This window comes from Pagrus pagrus, assembly GCF_965226575.1.
Source record: "Pagrus pagrus genome assembly, chromosome: 5".
NCBI lineage: Eukaryota > Metazoa > Chordata > Actinopteri > Spariformes > Sparidae > Pagrus > Pagrus pagrus.
This window is the reverse complement of record NC_140189.1, coordinates 7,680,028-7,698,765: the sequence shown is the minus strand read 5'-3', so window position 1 is coordinate 7,698,765 and position 18,738 is coordinate 7,680,028.

The following is an 18,738-nucleotide window of genomic DNA, read 5'->3' as shown; positions in this document are numbered from 1 at the left end:
CTCCGCTAACAAACACACTCTCGGTCCGTATTTATGTTTCCAGTTGAACTAAAGTGCCGCTCGGCTACGTTTTTTTTACAGCTGGAAGTTGCAGTTTCCTGCTTTTCCTACATTTGTGGAGGCAGCCTCAGATATTTAATGTGTGCTGGCAGGAGGAGAGGAGGTAATGGAGGAGTGTTGAGAACAGCGGTGGCATGTCCACTCGGGCTGGGCCGCAGCCAGAACCTGCCAGCTCAATCTCTCTCTCTGGGTTTCACATTAAGATCGCCCACCAAGAAACCAGAGGAAAAAAAAAACTGTGAATAACCTTCAGCTGCTGACAGACGCAGAGACACGCCTCCTCGTTCACTGCGAGAATCAAGGGGAGGTTATTATCTCATCACTCCAGAACACGAGTCGGTACCGACGTGAGCCGAAGAGGAAAAACACTCAGCAGAGTCACTGAAGATATGGAAGATCAGACCTGCCTCCAAAAGAAAGAGATTCAAACTAATAATGAATAGAATCAGATTTAATATAATCAGATAAATATTAATATTCAGGGTCAGAGCAGCTTTTATCCCTCATGAGTCTTTTAACGACATTAAAAACTGTTAACATGTGAATGTTTGATGTCTTTTGTTTCAGCACTCAGACGTACCGTATCACCATCCTGGACCCAAAAACACATTAAATCAGATTTGAAACACAAAAGCTGCTGTGATGTCATGTGACCATGTTTTGTGGACTACGAGACTTCACCTGACTTTCATCAACATGGAGGGAGGAGATGATGACTGAGTTTTATTTTTAGGTGAACTGTTCCTTTAAATGGTGAAGGGTTTTATTTGTTAATCATTATATTTTTTTCTTGGCCTGAATGTTCTTCCAATCATGTTTCAAATGTTTTTAAATTGTTGTAATTCTCCTTAATTCTGCTGTAATGACAGGAAGCAGGAGGTCTGAGATTATCATCAGCTGGACACCACCATGGAGGGGGAGGGGGAGAGAGGAGGGGGGAGAGGAGGAGAGAGGAGAGAGGAGAGGGGAGAGGAGGAGAGGGAGGAGGAGGAAGAGGAGAGGGAGCCAGCTCAGAGCACCTTCCTCCTCCTCCTCCCTCTCCTCTCTCCTCCTCCTCCTCCTCTCTCCCCTCCTCTCTCCTCCCCCTCCTCCTCCTTCTCCTCTCTCCCTCCTCTCTCCTCCTCCCCCTCTCTCTCCTCCTCCTCCTCCTCTTCCTCCTCTCTGATGATTTACAGTGTGAGCAGCAGGGTTCATGGTGGACCTGATCCTGTGACGAGCCCCTCTTAACACCAGCTTTGTATTGTAATGACCCTCTAAACTGCACACAATCCATTTTGTGTCCATTAGCAGCGAGCCGCCGCTGCAGCTAATATTCTTTAATTCACTCCACAAAGGGGGAGATTGTCCGGGGCCTCGCTGCACTTAATGCCTGCAATTACATCAGGTTACACATCCTGAAGTGACCCCCGGGGACCCGAGAGAGAACCCCCCCTCCTCCAGCACCAGCACCAGCACCACCCTCCTAATCTACTCTTAACCCACCCAAACACCTGATAGCTGCTGGCGCTGATGCGCCTCCTGCAGCCACACAGTCCGTCTGTGTTGGACCTCGCTGCTGTCGCTCCTTTTCATTAAGAAATAAAACATGCTGGAATGTGACTGGACGCCGCAGATGGCCCAAAATAAACCTGCAGTCAATTAGAGGCGGCACAATACCGGTTCTGTCCCGAGGACGGAGGGAGAGAACGGCTCCGAGTGTTGTTTTATGGCAGTTATTTATTGCCTTATAACTCAGAAATCAAATTAGTTCATATTGAGGAGGTCGAGCTCCAGTCGGCTGTGATGGATTTCACTCCGCTGGGCCGAGTTGATACGAGCGGGCCGGGCCAAAGAAAACAAGAGCCAAGTGCTGAGGAGGAGGTGGAGGAGAGGGAGGAGGAGGAGGAGGAGGAGGAGGTGGAGGAGAGGGAGGAGGAGGAGGAGGAGGAGGAGAAGGCGGTGGTGGAGGAGAGGGAGGAGGAGGTGAAGGAGGTTTTACTGAAGTTATTATCAGAACTTTCATTCTTTTGAGTTTTAATTGATGACATATTGTTTTTTTATTGATGTATCTGATCAATCAGATGATCAGATTTTCTCCATCAATCAAAGTTCTTATTAATTACTTAATTACTTAGTACTGACTCTGGTGCATCAGATGTGACATTTACTTTGAAATCAGCTCCTTTACGTCACATCCTGTACTGAATATGGCCTCAAATTATCAGGTTGGAGTGTTGGGAGGAGAAGGAGGAGGAGGAGGAACAGGCGTGGGTGGAGGGAGAGGAGGAGGAGATTGATTAAGAGGATGGTATAACAGGAGGAGTACATGGTTGAGAAAGAATAGGAGGAGCGGGTGGAGGAGGAGTGGATGGAGGAATGTATGAGGAGGAGGTGGAGGAGGAGGTGCTGTGTCTGGTTATTGCAGGTGATGAGGAGTAGATGTAGGAGTGTATGGAGGTGGAGGTGGAGGAGGAGGAGGTGCTGATCTCTGAGTCAGGTCATTACAGGTGTTAAGTGCCCTCAGAGGAGGGTGGAGCTCCTCAGAGGGCTTCATCAGGAGCCTCCATCCGTCAGTCAGGAGCCTTTATGGGGCCGGGTGGAGCCTCCTTCATCCCTCAACGCTCCTCAGAGACTCGCCGCTCCTCGCCAGGACGGCCTCCTGCCGCCAGTTTCACCTCGACAACGAGCCGGCAGTGAGCCAATCAGACGGAGAGAATGAAACTGACTGTCACCATAAATAAAGCTCAGGTCAGCTGTCCAGGTTCACTCTAGAAACTTTATTCACAGACGTCTGGCAGTGAAACTGGGCCCAGTGAGAGGAGCTGCTGGTTGGTCGACAGCTCAGCATCACTCAGCTGGAGCGACCAATCAGAGAGAGGGAGGGAGAGAGGGGGGAGGGGTGTAGCAGGGGGAAGTACAAAGTGTCAACACGTGAAAATACAGATAGTACAGATACTTCAGATTTGATCAGATAAACTGCCTCCAGTGATGTCACTCAGTGGCTCAGTTGCACTGTGGGTAGTGTAGTCCCCAGGAATTGGTCCACCATTACACTCCTAACACCGTTGGACTGATTATAGACAGAGATATCACCTTTATGGTGACACGCACTCTTCTTCTATTTCAAAACGTAGACCTACATTACCCACAATGCACTGTGGTTTAATCTGACATATGTAACTACTGACGTGATGGATGAAATGCAGCAGATAATCTCAGGAGACGTCACATGATTCATGAGACAGGAAAGTAAAAGTAAAAACAACAACAACAACAAAAAGCAGAAGAAGAAGAAGAGTAAAAGAAGAACAAGCAGAAGAAGAAGAAGAGTAGAAGAAGAAGAACAAGCAGAAGAAGAAGAGGAAGAAGCAGAAGAAGAAGCAGAAGAGGAAGAAGCAGAAGAAACAGAAGAAGAAGCAGAAGAAGTAGAAGAAGAAGCAGAAGAAGAAGAAGAAGAAGCAGAAGAAGAAGAAGCAGAAGGAGAAGAAGAAGGAGAAGAAGAAGAAGAAGAAGAAGCAGAAGGAGAAGAAGCAGAAGAAGAAGAAGAAGCAGAAGGAGAAGAAGCAGAAGAAGAAGCAGAAGGAGAAGAAGCAAAAGAAGAAGAAGAAGGAGAAGAAGCAGAAGGAGAAGAAGCAGAAGAAGAAGAAGAAGAAGAAGCAGAAGAAGAAGAAGAAGAAGAAGCAGAAGAAGCAGAAGGAGAAGAAGCAGAAGAAGAAGAAGCAGAAGAAGAAGAAGAAGAAGAAGCAGAAGAAGCAGAAGGAGAAAAAGCAGAAGAAGAAGCAGAAGAAGTAGAAGAAGAAGCAGAAGAAGAAGAAGAAGCAGAAGAAGAAGAAGCAGAAGAAGAAGGAGAAGAAGCAGAAGGAGAAGAAGCAGAAGAAGAAGAAGAAGAAGAAGCAGAAGAAGCAGAAGGAGAAAAAGCAGAAGAAGAAGCAGAAGAAGTAGAAGAAGAAGCAGAAGAAGAAGAAGAAGCAGAAGAAGAAGAAGCAGAAGGAGAAGAAGAAGGAGAAGAAGAAGAAGAAGAAGAAGCAGAAGGAGAAGAAGCAGAAGAAGAAGAAGAAGCAGAAGGAGAAGAAGCAGAAGAAGAAGCAGAAGGAGAAGAAGCAAAAGAAGAAGAAGAAGGAGAAGAAGCAGAAGGAGAAGAAGCAGAAGAAGAAGAAGAAGAAGAAGCAGAAGAAGCAGAAGGAGAAGAAGCAGAAGAAGAAGAAGAAGCAGAAGAAGGAGAAGAAGCAAAAGAAGAAGAGGAAGAAGCAGAAGAAGCAGAAGGAGAAGAAGCAGAAGAAGCAGAAGAAGCAGGAGAAGAAGCAGAAGAAGCAGAAGAAGAAGCAGAAGAGGAAGAAGCAGCAGAAGAAGAAGAAGCAGAAGAAGCAGAAGAAGAAGCAGAAGAAGCAGAAGGAGAAGAAGCAGAAGAAGAAGAAGCAGAAGAAGAAGAAGAAGAAGAAGCAGAAGAAGCAGAAGGAGAAAAAGCAGAAGAAGAAGCAGAAGAAGTAGAAGAAGAAGCAGAAGAAGAAGAAGAAGCAGAAGAAGAAGAAGCAGAAGAAGCAGAGTTGTGCTGACAGATGCTACCATGATAAACATGTACAGAAACAGTCCAACACCTCCACCTACATCCTGCAGGCTTCACCCGTCAGCCCTGCAGGTTTCAGCCCTCCTCCTCCTCCTCCTCCTCCTCCTCCTCCGCTTCCTCCTCCTCCTCCTCCTCCCCCTCCTCTTCCTCCTCCTCCTCTTCCTCGTCCTCCTCCTCCTCTTTGTCCTCCTCCTCCTCTGCTTCCTCCTCCTCTGCCTCGTCCTCCTCCTCCTCTTCCTCCTCCTCCGTCAGACCTGACAGCTGTTAGAAACATTACGAAACACAGCCAACAATAAAAAGGAGCCAGTGTGAGTTTTCCAAGAGTGCAAACAAAAGAATGTTTTAATGGCGCTGCTTTAAGAGGAAAAATGTTGGACTGCTGGAGAAATTCAATTACAGCGTGATTGAGTGTTGACATTTCTGAGGCCGTAAGACAGGAAATTCATTAAAAGCAGCAGAGCAGCCTGGGAGGGAAACTCCAGCGGCTGGAAAAGAATCCGCCGGTCCGAGGTGATTATGGAACGGATCGTTGCTCGGGTCAGGCCGCCGCTCTCCGCTCAGCCAATCCTGGATATTTAGAGGCTCCACCACCGCCGCGCTCGCTGTATTGATTGAAAATAATCCACCTGGGAGTCGGACTCACATCTGTGCTGAGGGAGGAGGAGGTGGAGGAGGTGGAGGAGGAGGAGAGTGTTTCAGGAATAATGTGAGGCATTGATTCTGACACGCATGGTATTGTAATAAGCTAATCTGGGAAGGAAACAGTCGTGAAATTCAGCAGAACAAGGCGGCCATTTGTAAGCAATTTATGACGCCGTCTAATCATTACGGCGAGGTCAGGTCAACATTCACAGGACGCACACACCTTCTGCTCCCCACGGGCCGAGAGGGGTCGGGTTACAGCCAGAACTGGATCTGTGTGGACCGGTTCAGACTGCTGGTTTATCAGGACAGAGAGCTGGAAATGATTTTTTTAAAAGAATGAGGAAGAGGAGGAGGAAGAGGAAGAGGAGGAGGAGTGTTTCTACTGTGTCGGGATATTTTCTGCTGCTGTCAAAGATCTGAAACTGTTTCTGAGTCTTTGTTTGTCTGACATGCAGCTTCAGGTGTCATCATGAAGGTGTAACCTCCAGTTTCAGGGGGCGTGTCCTCTCGTTCCAGGGGGCGTGTCCTCCAGTCTTCAGAGCTACGATGTGACATTACTGTGTTTCTGCTCTGGTTAGTTCAGAAAACATCACGTTTTGTCTTCTGTCTCCTCACAGCTGGAAAATGTCCCGATGTTTTTTTAAAAACATCCAGTGGTTTCATGTTGACAGATGCTGGGACACAGTCCTGAACACTGGTCTCTGGCTTCACAGCCATGTGAACGGGATATTTCACGTATTGTAGAAATGTTGATATGATTCATGACATATTTAAATTTAATCATCGTCATCTTCATCATCATCATCATTACCCTTTATTTCATCATCAGTAATATTATTATTATTATTATTGTTATTATTATTATGCATGATAATAAAGTATGATAACCAATTTAATCATAATTTATTATTTGCTAGAAGATATATATATATACAGATATATATATATACATACATATATATATATATGTAAATATATATATATATATATATATATATATATATATATACATATATATATATAAATGAGATGAATAAGATTAATATTAATTGTACTTCAGTCTGTTTGTCTTCATCATGCCGCTCGCCGCTCGGTCTCAGCTGATGGCCTGCTGGACACAAACACACCTTTAGCTTCCTCCTGTAACCTTCATGTGTGATGATGTTCGTCGTCCTCATGCTCAGATTTGTTATTAAACACTTTTTTCCAGGGTCAATAATAAACCTTCAGGCTCACTGAATATATATTTCATATGGTGTATACTGTAGACACTATAAACACACACAGTGCTGGTTTTACTATAAAGACTGTGTGTGCTGAATATTAGATGTTAGTTTTCTTGTCTGCATCCTCTAAAATATGAAACATTGTGTGAATCTCTTGATTTATTTTCTGATTCTTGGTGACAAATTAAAATGAAATCACTGAATAAAAAGTCACATCGACCACATGAGAAATGATTCATTTTATTTTTAGTTGTTACCTTAAATGTGTCCAAATCCATTTCTTTTGTTTTCTTAAGATTTAACTGACACTGACACGTTTCTCAGGACTTTCAGGTTGTCTCGATATAATCTATATAATAATATATATATAATGCAGCTGCAGCCTCCTTCATACCACACACAGAACACACACTAAGACATTTTCAAATAGTTTTAATTTAAATCAAACAAAACAGTAAAATAACACAGCAGAAAGAAACAAAAAGGTCAAACTAAGTGATATTTACAGGACATGTGTCCAGACGTCACACCTCTGATGGACAGGAAACAAGTCCTCCTGTCCGAATGTTAAACGCTCCCTGGACGTCGTCGTCTGCGGCGTCTCGGACCTGCTCCATGAAGACTTTAACGTCGTGGCCGGCCCGTTAACCTGTTTATAAATCGTCATCCTTCATTTCCTTCACTAACTGCTCTCTGAGGACACGAGCAGCCGAGCGGCAGCAGGTACGACGACGACTGGAGGAAGAAAAACTTATTTTCCTTCTGTAACAAAGAATATTGAAGGTGTGAAGTCAGCGAGCCTTTGAGAAGTTTGAGTTTGCACATTGTTCAGACTTTGGTAGAAACTTGAGGAGTTTGATGGATCTTGAAACTGATCTGTGTGTGTGTGTGTGTGTGTGTGTGTGTGTGTGTGTGTGTTGTTGTATTTTCTGGCTGCACTGCAGGTGTTTAACAGTTAACACTTGAGTTTTCATATATAACCCTCAGAGTCCTGCAGCATCTCCAGGTGATTAAAAACAGGCCTATTTCTAAATAAATTATGCTCGTCTCTCTCAGTTCTGATACCTTCCAGCTCAGAGAGGTCAGACTCCCAGCCCGGATCCGCTCACAACTTTCAGGCAAAATAACAAAAAAAAGGTGCAGCAGCGGTGAGAGAGAGGAATCCTGCACAAAGTGTAAATAACATCTTCTACCTGAGAGCGTTTCACTGGGGTGAAAACAAATCCCTGAAAACAGGAGCATCCCGGGGTAATGAAGCAGCTCATGAATATTCTGTGCGGTGCTTCGCAACAAGTCCACTTTTTCTTATTTTCTAATTGACGGAAAGTTCAGACAATTATTTATTTATGGCTGCGTTCCCTCCGAGGCTGATAAAAAATAAGAGAGGGTGTGTTGTGAGAGGAGGAGCCGGGCGGCCGACAAACCCTAAGACCTTGTAAAGATCGCTCCTAACAGATTTTCTACCGAGGATTTGTGAACTCCATCTCGCCTAATCACAATGGAGCCTATTAGTGCTTGACATTTTTATCCGGCAGCCAAAGACTTCACATCTCGGCTGCGGCGGGGGCTAACGGTAGCGGACAGCTCGACGCGGCAGCCGGGGGGCCGGGGGCCGGCCGGCGCTCCTCCTGGGTCCACCTGCAATCCAATACCTGAGCCCCAGCGCCCCGGACGCATTGATTTCTTGTCAGCCGCAGAAGTTTTCAGCCCGGGCTGAGGGCGAGGATGAGGGGGGAGGAGGAGGGGAGGCAGTGCTGGGATGAGGGGTGAGAGAAATCTTAATTAAGAGAGGGGGATTTACTCGACCTGGCTGCAGCTTCTTTGGGGATCCGGTCAATGAATCATACGAGGAGAGAGAAGAAGAAGAGGAGTGTGTTTTCTGCCGGAGATTAAAAAGAGTGACAGGCCGAGCGCGCGCGCCGTGATGTCGATTCCTCTCCGTCTTTACGAGGGGTGAAGGTGGGGCCTCGGGCACATTTGCACTGTTGAACTCATTACGGAGTATTACCCGCTAAGAAAACACTTCGCCGCTCTAATTGCCCAATTTAGGACTGCAGGTGGTCGCGGCAGCCGGCAGTCACTCACACCTTTTTACTGTTTCTCTCGGCTCTCGCCTCGCCGCCGACCCGAGCGCTCTAATCACAAACACATGAGCGTCAGGACGACGAAGGCTTCAGCTGCTTTCAATCTGCAGCCTCGCTGCGTCCTGCAGACGGCTGAGACTCATTTTAATCACAAATATGAAACTAAACAAAGCGTTTGACGGTAAAACAGCAGCTGAGTTTAAACCGCTGCAGAAACAGTTGACGGACGAAGATCTCAGCGAGCCTCGCTCTGTCGCTGGCTGCAGGAACATGTGAACGCCTCGGGCTGGTAATCTTTACCTGTTTTCAGAGTGGTGTCCCTGCAGGCCACCGTACTTCCTGTTCAACCTTGAATAATGAAAGTGAAGCTTTAGAAAGAAGCAGAGTGAGCAGCAGCAGCAGAGGATCAGCTGTCTCGAAGTTTCACTGAACATAAGAACTTTATTAATCCTGAAGGAGAATCAAAGATCAGTTCAGGACAAACCAGAAGAAAACTACGATAGAAAAGGAAAAACTACAATATTAATTAATAATAGAAAATATTGCACATCAAATATAATATTTAAATATAATAATATTGTAGATATTATAATAGTCTCTCTGTTGTTGTGCTTTGTTTATTGTATTAATTGTTTCTGGCTTTAATTTGTGTGTATTTATCTCTTGACCTTTGACCTCTTATAAATCACTTTGTAACCGAGGTTTTAAAAGCTGCTTTATAAATAAAGTCTTACAATACATGTGTGGTGGTGGAGTTACAGCTGGGTGAGATGGCTGCAGGGCCAGAGACCACTGTTCAACACTGGGTTTCTATATGTGTGAGAGTGAAACCGCTGGAAGTTTGTGACCAGACAGAAGATCAGACTGAACCTGCAGAAGCGTGAAGTTTTTACTTATCGCTTATCGGATCATGTTAAAATATTATAACATAGTTAATATTTTATAAGATAAGATGATAGAAAGTACAATATTTCCCTCTGAGGTTTGGTGGAGCAGAAGAAGAAAAAGAGTCAAGTGCCTCAAATGTAACTTAACTACAGTAGTTGAGTAAAAGTACTCATGTTCCTCCTCTGTGGAAAATATGACTATTTAGTGAAGAATGAAGAATCAATGGTGTTCTTGGCCCTGAAGGTCGGATCAGAACATCTCTAGATATCCATAAAAACAGTGGTGGTGGGTCCAGGTCTTCTTGGATCCTGGTCCTCCTGCTATCAGAGACCAGCAGAGTCCAGATGAATGGCTGCTCTGTTCAGCAGCGCTGGTCCCGTTCAGGTCCGCTGCAGTCTGATCTGACCCGAGGATCATTAGAACGATCCGGAGTGTATTTAAAGGACTGCTTCCAGGCTGCAGCCACACACACACACACACACACTCACACTCACACAGAGAAACCACACACACCACCAGAGACACAATTAGCCCGCGGAGCTAAAGCGCGGCTCAGGCCTTTAATCCAGCGGCTCCATGATGTCACTTCCTGCTGGAGGAGGCGTTTGAACAGGAAGCTGGCAGAGCGCTCACTGGTGTTTAAAGGTTTAACTGGTTCCTGCGTCATGACTAGACCTGGAAACACTGACGGGTTCACACTGAAGACAAATAAAGAAACAAGGCTCAAGCAACACGGACTCAACAAAATGATGAAAAAGATCCTGAATAGCTTCCTGTTCTGCTCCTGACTGTGAGTTGATTGGTTGATGGAGACAAACAGCAGATGGAGCTAATTGACCAGCTGGTGGGGTTAAACCACAGAAGAAGAAGAAAAAGAAGAAGAAGACGAGGCATTGCGTGAGGTCGAGTGATACGACACACTGTAGACGCCTTCAGTCTGTTTCAACACCTCAGACAGGAAGCACGTTTCATGGGTGGAAACAGGTTTTGACCTTGAAACTTGCAGTGATTTTGTCGTAGTGGTCAAAGTTGGAACTGCAGCTCAGATGTGTTAAGAAGAAGAAGCTGCAGATTATCTTAATGTTATTTGCCCGTCAGGCGGCTCAGCTGAAAGTCATGGTGGAGAGGACGTCACATGACTCAGGTATGTGCAACACCTGAAGCTGCTCGACGTCGTCTCTGATCCATATTCATATGTTAACAATCGGTCTATAATCTCATTCTGATGTTGACCTCTTCTGACCGTCCTGAAGAAGAACCAGAGATTTCCTCCTCCTTTAGTGTTTTTTAGGGCGTTTCTTTATCTTAATGAAGAGATAGCGAGAGAGCTGAGTCCTCTGCAGTCTGAATCAGCTGTCAGCTTGTTAGATGTTTCTTTCCTCTCTGACAGTAAACTGAAGATCTCTGTGCTGTGGACAGAACGAGACATTTGAGTTTGAAACACTGATCGCCAGTTTTCAACATTTAATCACATTTCAGATCAAACAGATCAATTAATGCAGAAAATAATCAAGAGATTAATGAACAATGAAATCAGTCGTTAGCTGCAGCTCTGATACGATCATCCTCCTCAATCAACCTGAAACAAACACATTTCTAAACGAGCTGGTTGAAGCTCAGAGAAGAGAAGAACCGACTGAAGACTCCTCAGGTCAGTAAATCCTGCAGGTGTGTCGACAGGTGAGGTTGGTGTTAACTGTTGGACGGTCGGACGGACGGACGGTCACACGCAGACAGTGAAACCTGAGCCTCCGCTGAGAGGACGGGCAAGTCTTCACCTGACGCTCAGACATGAATCCTCAGCTGGACGATGAAAGCTCGCCGGTGTCTGTCGGCGAGGATTTACAGCCGCTCACCGCCGCGACGCTTCTTCCACTAAAACACTGAATGTACTGAGAGCTACAGTACGACTCAGCAGGATTTATGAAAGGAAATAGCTGCACTGAGCTTTTTCTGTTTTATTATATTTTCCAGGGAAAGTGTCACGTTCCAGCGCTCGCTGGGAGCTGGACACAGGAAGCAGCACGACAACATCTGGATGTGATTTCAGAGAAATATGAAAAGAGAAGGAGGTCATTTTACTTCTGTTCGGAGCAGTAAATACATCAGAGGGTCACGACCTCTCACTGCCCTGCACCACACAAGGAACTGAGTACATTTACTCAAGTACTGAAGTTTGGAGGTGAGTCCATTTTACTCCAACTTCACTTCATCTAACATCAGATTCTACCACATTTAGTTACTTTACAGCCTCAGATTACTTTATAATCAATAAATACATGTGTTGTAACAGAAACTTCATGTGTTGATATTGATCTCTGAAGTACCAGCAGTTTATAAAGTCATTCAGACGAGCTGCACTTTTATCAGCTGTGATTGTAATCAGAGTAATGAACCTGCTGAGGCTTCACTGATTATAATCCAGTTATATAATGTTATTCTGTATATTACTGTGATGAAAAGAACAGTAAAGGCAAACTCGAGTTAAGTAAAGATATGGTGTTAAACAATAAGACACTTACAATAAGTAAACATTAATAAACTTCAGTTAATGAAGTAATAACAATAACAGTTAATTAACAGCTGTTACTAACATGTCCATGTTAATTATTCATTTATACATTTAATAGTTCATAAAGAAGCTTTTAGTCGTTTCAGTTTGTGTTTGTGTGATTTCTTTTGTCTTTTTTCAGTGTTCTGTTTTCGTCCTGTCCTCCTTTCTTAGTGTCCTCCTGTCCTCTTGTTCTCCTGTCTTCCTGTCCTCCTGTCCTCCTGTTTTCCTGTTCTACTCTCCTCCTGCTCTCCTGTCTTCTTCTTCTCCCATTCTCCTCTCCTCCTCTCTTCCTGTCCTCCTGTCCTCCTGTTACTTGAGTTCCTCTTTTCCCTGCACACCTGTCCTTCATTAGCTCCTCTCTTGTCAGTGTTTTTCCAGCCTATCAGCTCCTTCCCTGCTCTCTTTGTTCCTCCAATCATTGTCCTCACCTGTGTCTCTCCACCTCCTCCACCTGCACCTCCTCCCCTCGTTAGTTTACTTGAAGTCGTATTGAAGTCTTTTGTTCAGTCGTCTGTTCCAGCTGTTCGTCCTAAATAAACTTCATCCACTGATGTTCCTGTCGTCTCATTGGTCCACCAGCTCTGCTCTATTGTGACACTATTAATTAATTAATCACTAACGAACAGCTGATTAATACAATAATAAGCATTCAGTCACTTGAATGTATTGATTAATGTTAACATGAACAGCATTAGTAACATTAATTAACTGTTATTAACGTTCATTACTGTATTAACTAATGTTAATTATTGTACCCATATTATAGATGTAATTAAATTGATGAGTTACAAATAAGTTACATGCAAATATATATGTATACACACCTATAGTACACATATATACTGTATACTGTGGGTCGACACTGGGTTTTTTAATCTGATAAATGATAAAATAAATGAATTTAAAACTGTGCAGCATGTAATCTGTAAAGTAACTATTAACTAAAGTAATCAGATAAATGTAGTGCAGTATAAAGTAGCAGAAATTGGAAATACTCAAGTAAAGTACCTCAAACTTTACTCAAGACAGTACTTGAGTAAATCCCATTACTGATAAAGTATACCAAAGTAAAAGTACTCATTGTGTGTATTTTGATGCACATATCTGTACTCTAATTGAGTGAAATTTTTATTGCAGAACTTTTACTTGAATAGTTGTTTTAATATTTTTATTATGTAGTATATTTAGTTTATATTTAGTATTTTCACTGTGTAATCACTACTTTTACTTTTGGTACTTTTACTGAAGTAAAATTTGGAATACAGGACTTTTCACACTGAAAATACTTTTACTGAAGTAGAAGATCTGATCAGAAGATTTTTCAGGCACATTTTAATTTTTAGAGTTTCACGAGAGAAATATTACAAAAAACTTTATTAAACAAATTTAAAAACCAGAAAAGTGTTAGAAACGAGCAAAAAGTCAGAGCTGAATGAACGAGATAAATGATTGATATCTAGAACTTTTCTCCTTCGGGCTGCTGAGAGTCTCGCTCGTGCCCAGGACCAGATGATCTCCACGGGCCTGTCCTCATCAGGACCCGGGACACAGGACCTGCCGTCACCTCCTGTTTCTCCTCCGGTCAGAGAACAGAAATATTCACATTGTTTTTGTTTTATGGGCCAATATCTGCTGTTATAGTGAAGAAGTCTTATTGAGCCGGTGTTGTGTTGATTCTGGGGACGACTTGAAACTGACAGGAGAAACTAAAAGGTAGATCAGAGGGTCAGAGAGCCGAGGAGTCACTTCACTGTACTATCACTCATCTGTACAGTTCATCTGTTCCTTTAAATATTCAGCCTTATAGCCCCAAAATATTTGTGTCTGTCATAATAATTATAATAAAACATGGAAGTCATTAAAAAGCCATTCTGCTGTAATCACATGAACCTGCTGTCTGAGAGATAATTAGTAGAAACCTTTGTCTCCTCTCATGAAGACAGAGGAAACACTGAGCAGCTGACGGAGGTTAACAGGTTCTCAGCGAGCGTGTTGTCGGTTTTCCTGCCCGTGTTTCATCATCTTGTTCTCGCTGTAGCTTTAATATCGAGTGTCACCGGGGAGCGACGCGAAGATGTACCATCATCGTCTGAGGCGATGAAGAAATGAAGAACACAATAACATCAAAAGAAAACAAAGCGCTCAGCTCGCTTTAAAGACGGCAGCAGGAGGAAGAAATCTGACACTTTACAGGAAAAACACTTCATTTCCATATGAGATCGTTGATTTGAGCCCCCGAGGTGTTCGCTCCCCGGAGGACGGCTCCCCGTCGGAGGGGAGGAAACGAGCCCAGCGTCTTTGTTTCTGAGACGTTTCTGTTTTCTAAAAATACAGCAGCAGCGTCTGAGCGGATAAATCACACTCCAGCCTGATGTGTTCTCAGAGTCCGAGGTTCCCTGAAGGCATCACAAACTGTTTTCTCTGCCTGATAAGAATAACTGAGCTAATATTTTCTAATATCCAGCCGCACACAAGACAAACATTTACAGTCACATTTACATTTTAAAGCTCTCAGACGGAGACGGGCTGCAGTTCTGTCAGAATCAAACATACACTGGACCCAGACATCAGGTACAGCTGCGCTTTAATGTTATCTACTGTCCACGGGACTCCAGCAGTCCTTGAGGGCCTGGAGCAGACACTGAGATGGTTCTAGTCCTTCAGTGTGTTCTGAGGGGTACAGCAAACGGTTATTAGGTGAGTCCTTGAGCCTTGAGTTCTAGTTGTTGGTGTCTTTCAGGATCCTTGAAAGGGTTCTAGGTGCCCTAAGAAGGTTTCTTGGGATCCTTGAGGGGGTTGTAGCAGTCATTGAGGGAAATCCTTGAGAACATGTCGGGGTCCTTGATGAGATTCTAGGGTCACTTTACTTTTCAGGTTCCTTGTAAATTTGAGGGTTATTAACACGATTCTAGAGGCCCGTAAGAAGGTTTCAAAAGATTGGGTCCTTAAGGATCCTTGACAGGGTGTCATAAATCCTTGCGGTTCTATGTTGATGAGTGGGTTCCAGGGTTCCTTCAGGAGGTTTGAGGGGCCACTGAGAAACTTGAAGGAGTCCTTGAGTCCTTGAGTAGGCCTCTTTGTTTGACAGTGTCTGAGGGACCCTGGAGGAGGTTTTAACAGACTGAGAGAGGTCTGGAGGTGTCTATGAGGGATTGAGGATGTTCCAGTTGTCCTTGAGAGGGTGCTAGAGGCCTCTGGAAGGACTCCAGGGGTCCTTGAGGAAGTACTGGAGGTTCTATTTCTTGGATCCAAAACTAACTGACAAAAGAAAGCAGCGCTCCAGAAGCAGACATGTGTTCTCTCTGTAAGTGAAAAGCGGTGCTGACTCTGACTGTTGATCCTCTCTGCAGGGTTTCCTGTTCTTCGACTGCTGCTGGCTGTACATTAAATCCAGATTACACCTCAGAGACTCATGAGAACAACATTTCCACAACACAAAGAGAAGAAGTCGCCTGGTTCTGGATGTTTTTCTTCTGAGAAAAAAGAAAAGAAAGTCAAACTGCTGTCAGGGGTTCCTGCAGACGGAAAACTTTGAGAAGTCGGGGAATCCCTGAGGATCCACAGCCAGGAACATGGAGGGAGGAGGGGGGGGACCAGGACCCCACCGCAAGAACCACCACAGAGCTGCGGTCCACCGGGTCACATCACGGGTCGGCTCGGTCGAGGATATGTGGAGGGTTTTTCCTGACGTTTGAGGAGAGGAAATGCAGCAGCATTTAACAACCCCCCAACTCAGAGTGTGTGTGTGTGTGTGTGCGTGTGTGTGTGTGTGTGTGTGTGTGTGTGTGTGTGTGTGTGTGTGTGTCAGGGGACGTGGCCTTACATTAACCCCCCTGTGAAGGTTGAGAGCAGGATGAAGAAGAGGAGGCTCGCTGCACCTCCTCACTGCACCGCTGGAAAAAAAGACAATGAAATCTTTTGGAAAAGGAAAAACCAGAGTGTGAATAAAGGTCAACACACACACGCACACACACACACACAGTGTAGCAGCAGTCGTCCTGAGGGGATCTGAGCGTGTGCAGAAGTTGTGATTTCTGTGCGACTTGTGCATCAGATGCAGCTGCTGCAGCTCTGCAGACTGACAGTGTGTGTGTGTGTGTGTGTGTGTGTGTGTGTGTGTGTGTGTGTGTGTTATTATTTACCTTTAACTGAAAACACTTGGTGATGAAATGATGAAATGTTCAGGTGAAAGGAAACAGGAGAAATCTGGAGGATAAATGTCAAACAGAAAAAGTCAAAAATCTGCAGTATTTGTCCAAAAACAGGTGTTGAAGTGTGTGCAGGAGGTCAGCGAGGGCCCGTGAGGTGGTTTTTAAGGTCCGATCAGAACCAAACACAAAGTGAATCTGTCACACGACGACATACAAACTCAAACACAATGGTTGAAGGTGAACTTGCATCTTTTCATTGGCACAACATTTAGTGACGGGATAATGACTGACTTTGACGTGTTGTGTGAACTATTAAACGACATGTTACTTCTTCTTCAGGTGTTTCATTTAGTCCTTCAAAAATCCTCAAGGGATCCTTAAGAAGATTCTTGAATCACTGACATCCCTTCAGGTTCTGGTTTGGAGCCAGTGCATAACTCTGGAACCAGTTCTTTGTGTTTCGACAGCCAGAGAACTGGTTCTAGTCCAGGATATCTGGTTCCACATCGCATTTTTCAGGCAGAAAAGTTCTGGCTGTTCTCAGGAGCTCTGAGAGAAATAACGCTGCACGTGCATCTCGTCTCTATGACAACAATATGTTGAAAGCCTGTATGATGGACTATGGTTTGTGTTTTATTTGACATTGTGTTGTCAGAGGAGGAGGACGTGGGTCATCCATAGGAGACAAACATACGGTGAATATTATCGCTTTGTGGACACGGGTCCTGAGTCAGGGGGCGGAATTATCATGACTTAAAACACTCATGACCACCATTTTTAAAACCCCGAGCCAGTGTATTGGCTCTGACTCATCCACAGGAGAACAGACGAAAGATCTTCACTGTGGACACCAAACACGGTCTGATGTCAGGAGCAGCACTCGTAAAGAGTCGACGTGGTCCACCATAACGGTTCAATCAATGCTGGTAAATCAGAGACGTGAACAGTGAATGAATGATCCACATGTTGAACCAACTTCCAACCAGAACCAGCACTTGGTTGGTTCTGGTCAAAGAGGAGCGTGAAGGTTGTGGAGAGGGTTCTGTCTCTGAGGAAGCTTTAAAAGTTGTGAGGTGAGTTTTCCTTCAGGACGCTCCAGGAGTCCTTGAGGTTTCAGGGTCAGTGCAGGGTCCTGGGGGAGGCCTGCAGGTGGAGCCTGGATTTAAATATCACATCTCATGAACAGAGGCGAAGAGCTCGAGGATGACATTTAACAATATGCAACGACATTATATAGAATTACTGAAACTGGATGTTTGGATCAGTGTTAGTGTTTCTGCAGGAAAATAGATTGAACACAGATTTGATTGTGTGTTTGTGTCGTCTGTCTGCTGGTTTTAATATATTAAAGGTTTGTAATAATTCATACGTCAGTGAGACGACAGTAATCATGTCTCGTCTGAGTGGTTTACACGGCGGCTTCATCCTCACAGCGATGATCATTATTACATCCTATTATTGGAGCAGCACAGACAATTATCCTGCAAACATATCTGGGCTCTAATAATAGACACATTAACACAGCGCCAAACAAACTGAATCCTATTAAGACTCTGATCACTGCTGCTGATGGTTTCCTCTTGTCATGTGACTCGTCCTCTCGCGACTCGTCTCTCACTTCCTGCCTGTGAAATAAAACATTTTATTCTTTGTTTTTCCTCTTTGTTTCAGATAAGATGTGTTTATTAACAGGGTTAAATATTCATCTGCTCATTAAAACTGTTTGAAAACAAAAGTCGTGTTTTTAGTCATTTACATATTTTTCTGTCACCGAGGTAACTGCAGCATAAATAATAATTCAGTCTGCTGACGTCGAGTTTATCAGAGAACCACGACCACAAACAACCCAACTGTCAGAATGAACCTCAGTGATGTGAAAAGTCATCTGGAACAGTGGTCTCTGGCCTGGCAGCTGCCTGTCTCAGATGTTGTAACACCATCTTGAACAGCGGCCTCTCGCCCAACAAAGGTCTCTCGCTTGACAACCTTTTTCCCAAAAGCGGCCTCCGGCTCAGTAACCCTCCTGTCTCTCGCTCATCAGCCTTATCATCCAACAGCGGTCTCTTGCTCGTCAGCCGTCTGTTTCAGATGTTGTCAGACTTTCAGGTCACCAGATGACTCTGAGGTGTCGTCATGTGTTAAGTGTTTTTATATCGTCATCTTTGCAGAAACACTTTTTATTGACAAAATATTATTTTTATAGTTTCAACAGCTGTTAAAGAGACTCGACATGTTTTCTGACATAAAAAACATTTAGATTTTCTAATTAGAACATTTTGTTGATAAATAAAATGCATAATTTATTCTTCATTATCTTTGAGTTATTCCTGGCAACTGAAGGTCAAAGGTCATTTCTGACCCTAAATACAAACACAAGTCAACAACTAACTCTTTCCAGTTGCGTCTCATCGTCTTTGTATACTCAGTTCACAGAAAAAGCTCCTTGAAGGGCCGCGAGTGGACTTTGAGTCACAAAAAGCCAAAACCAGAAACGAGCTGAAGGCTCAATTTAGGTCAATTATCTTCACTGAAGTTTAAATAAAACTCGCCTGAGTGAATTTAAATCAAGTTCAAAACATGTTTTTGA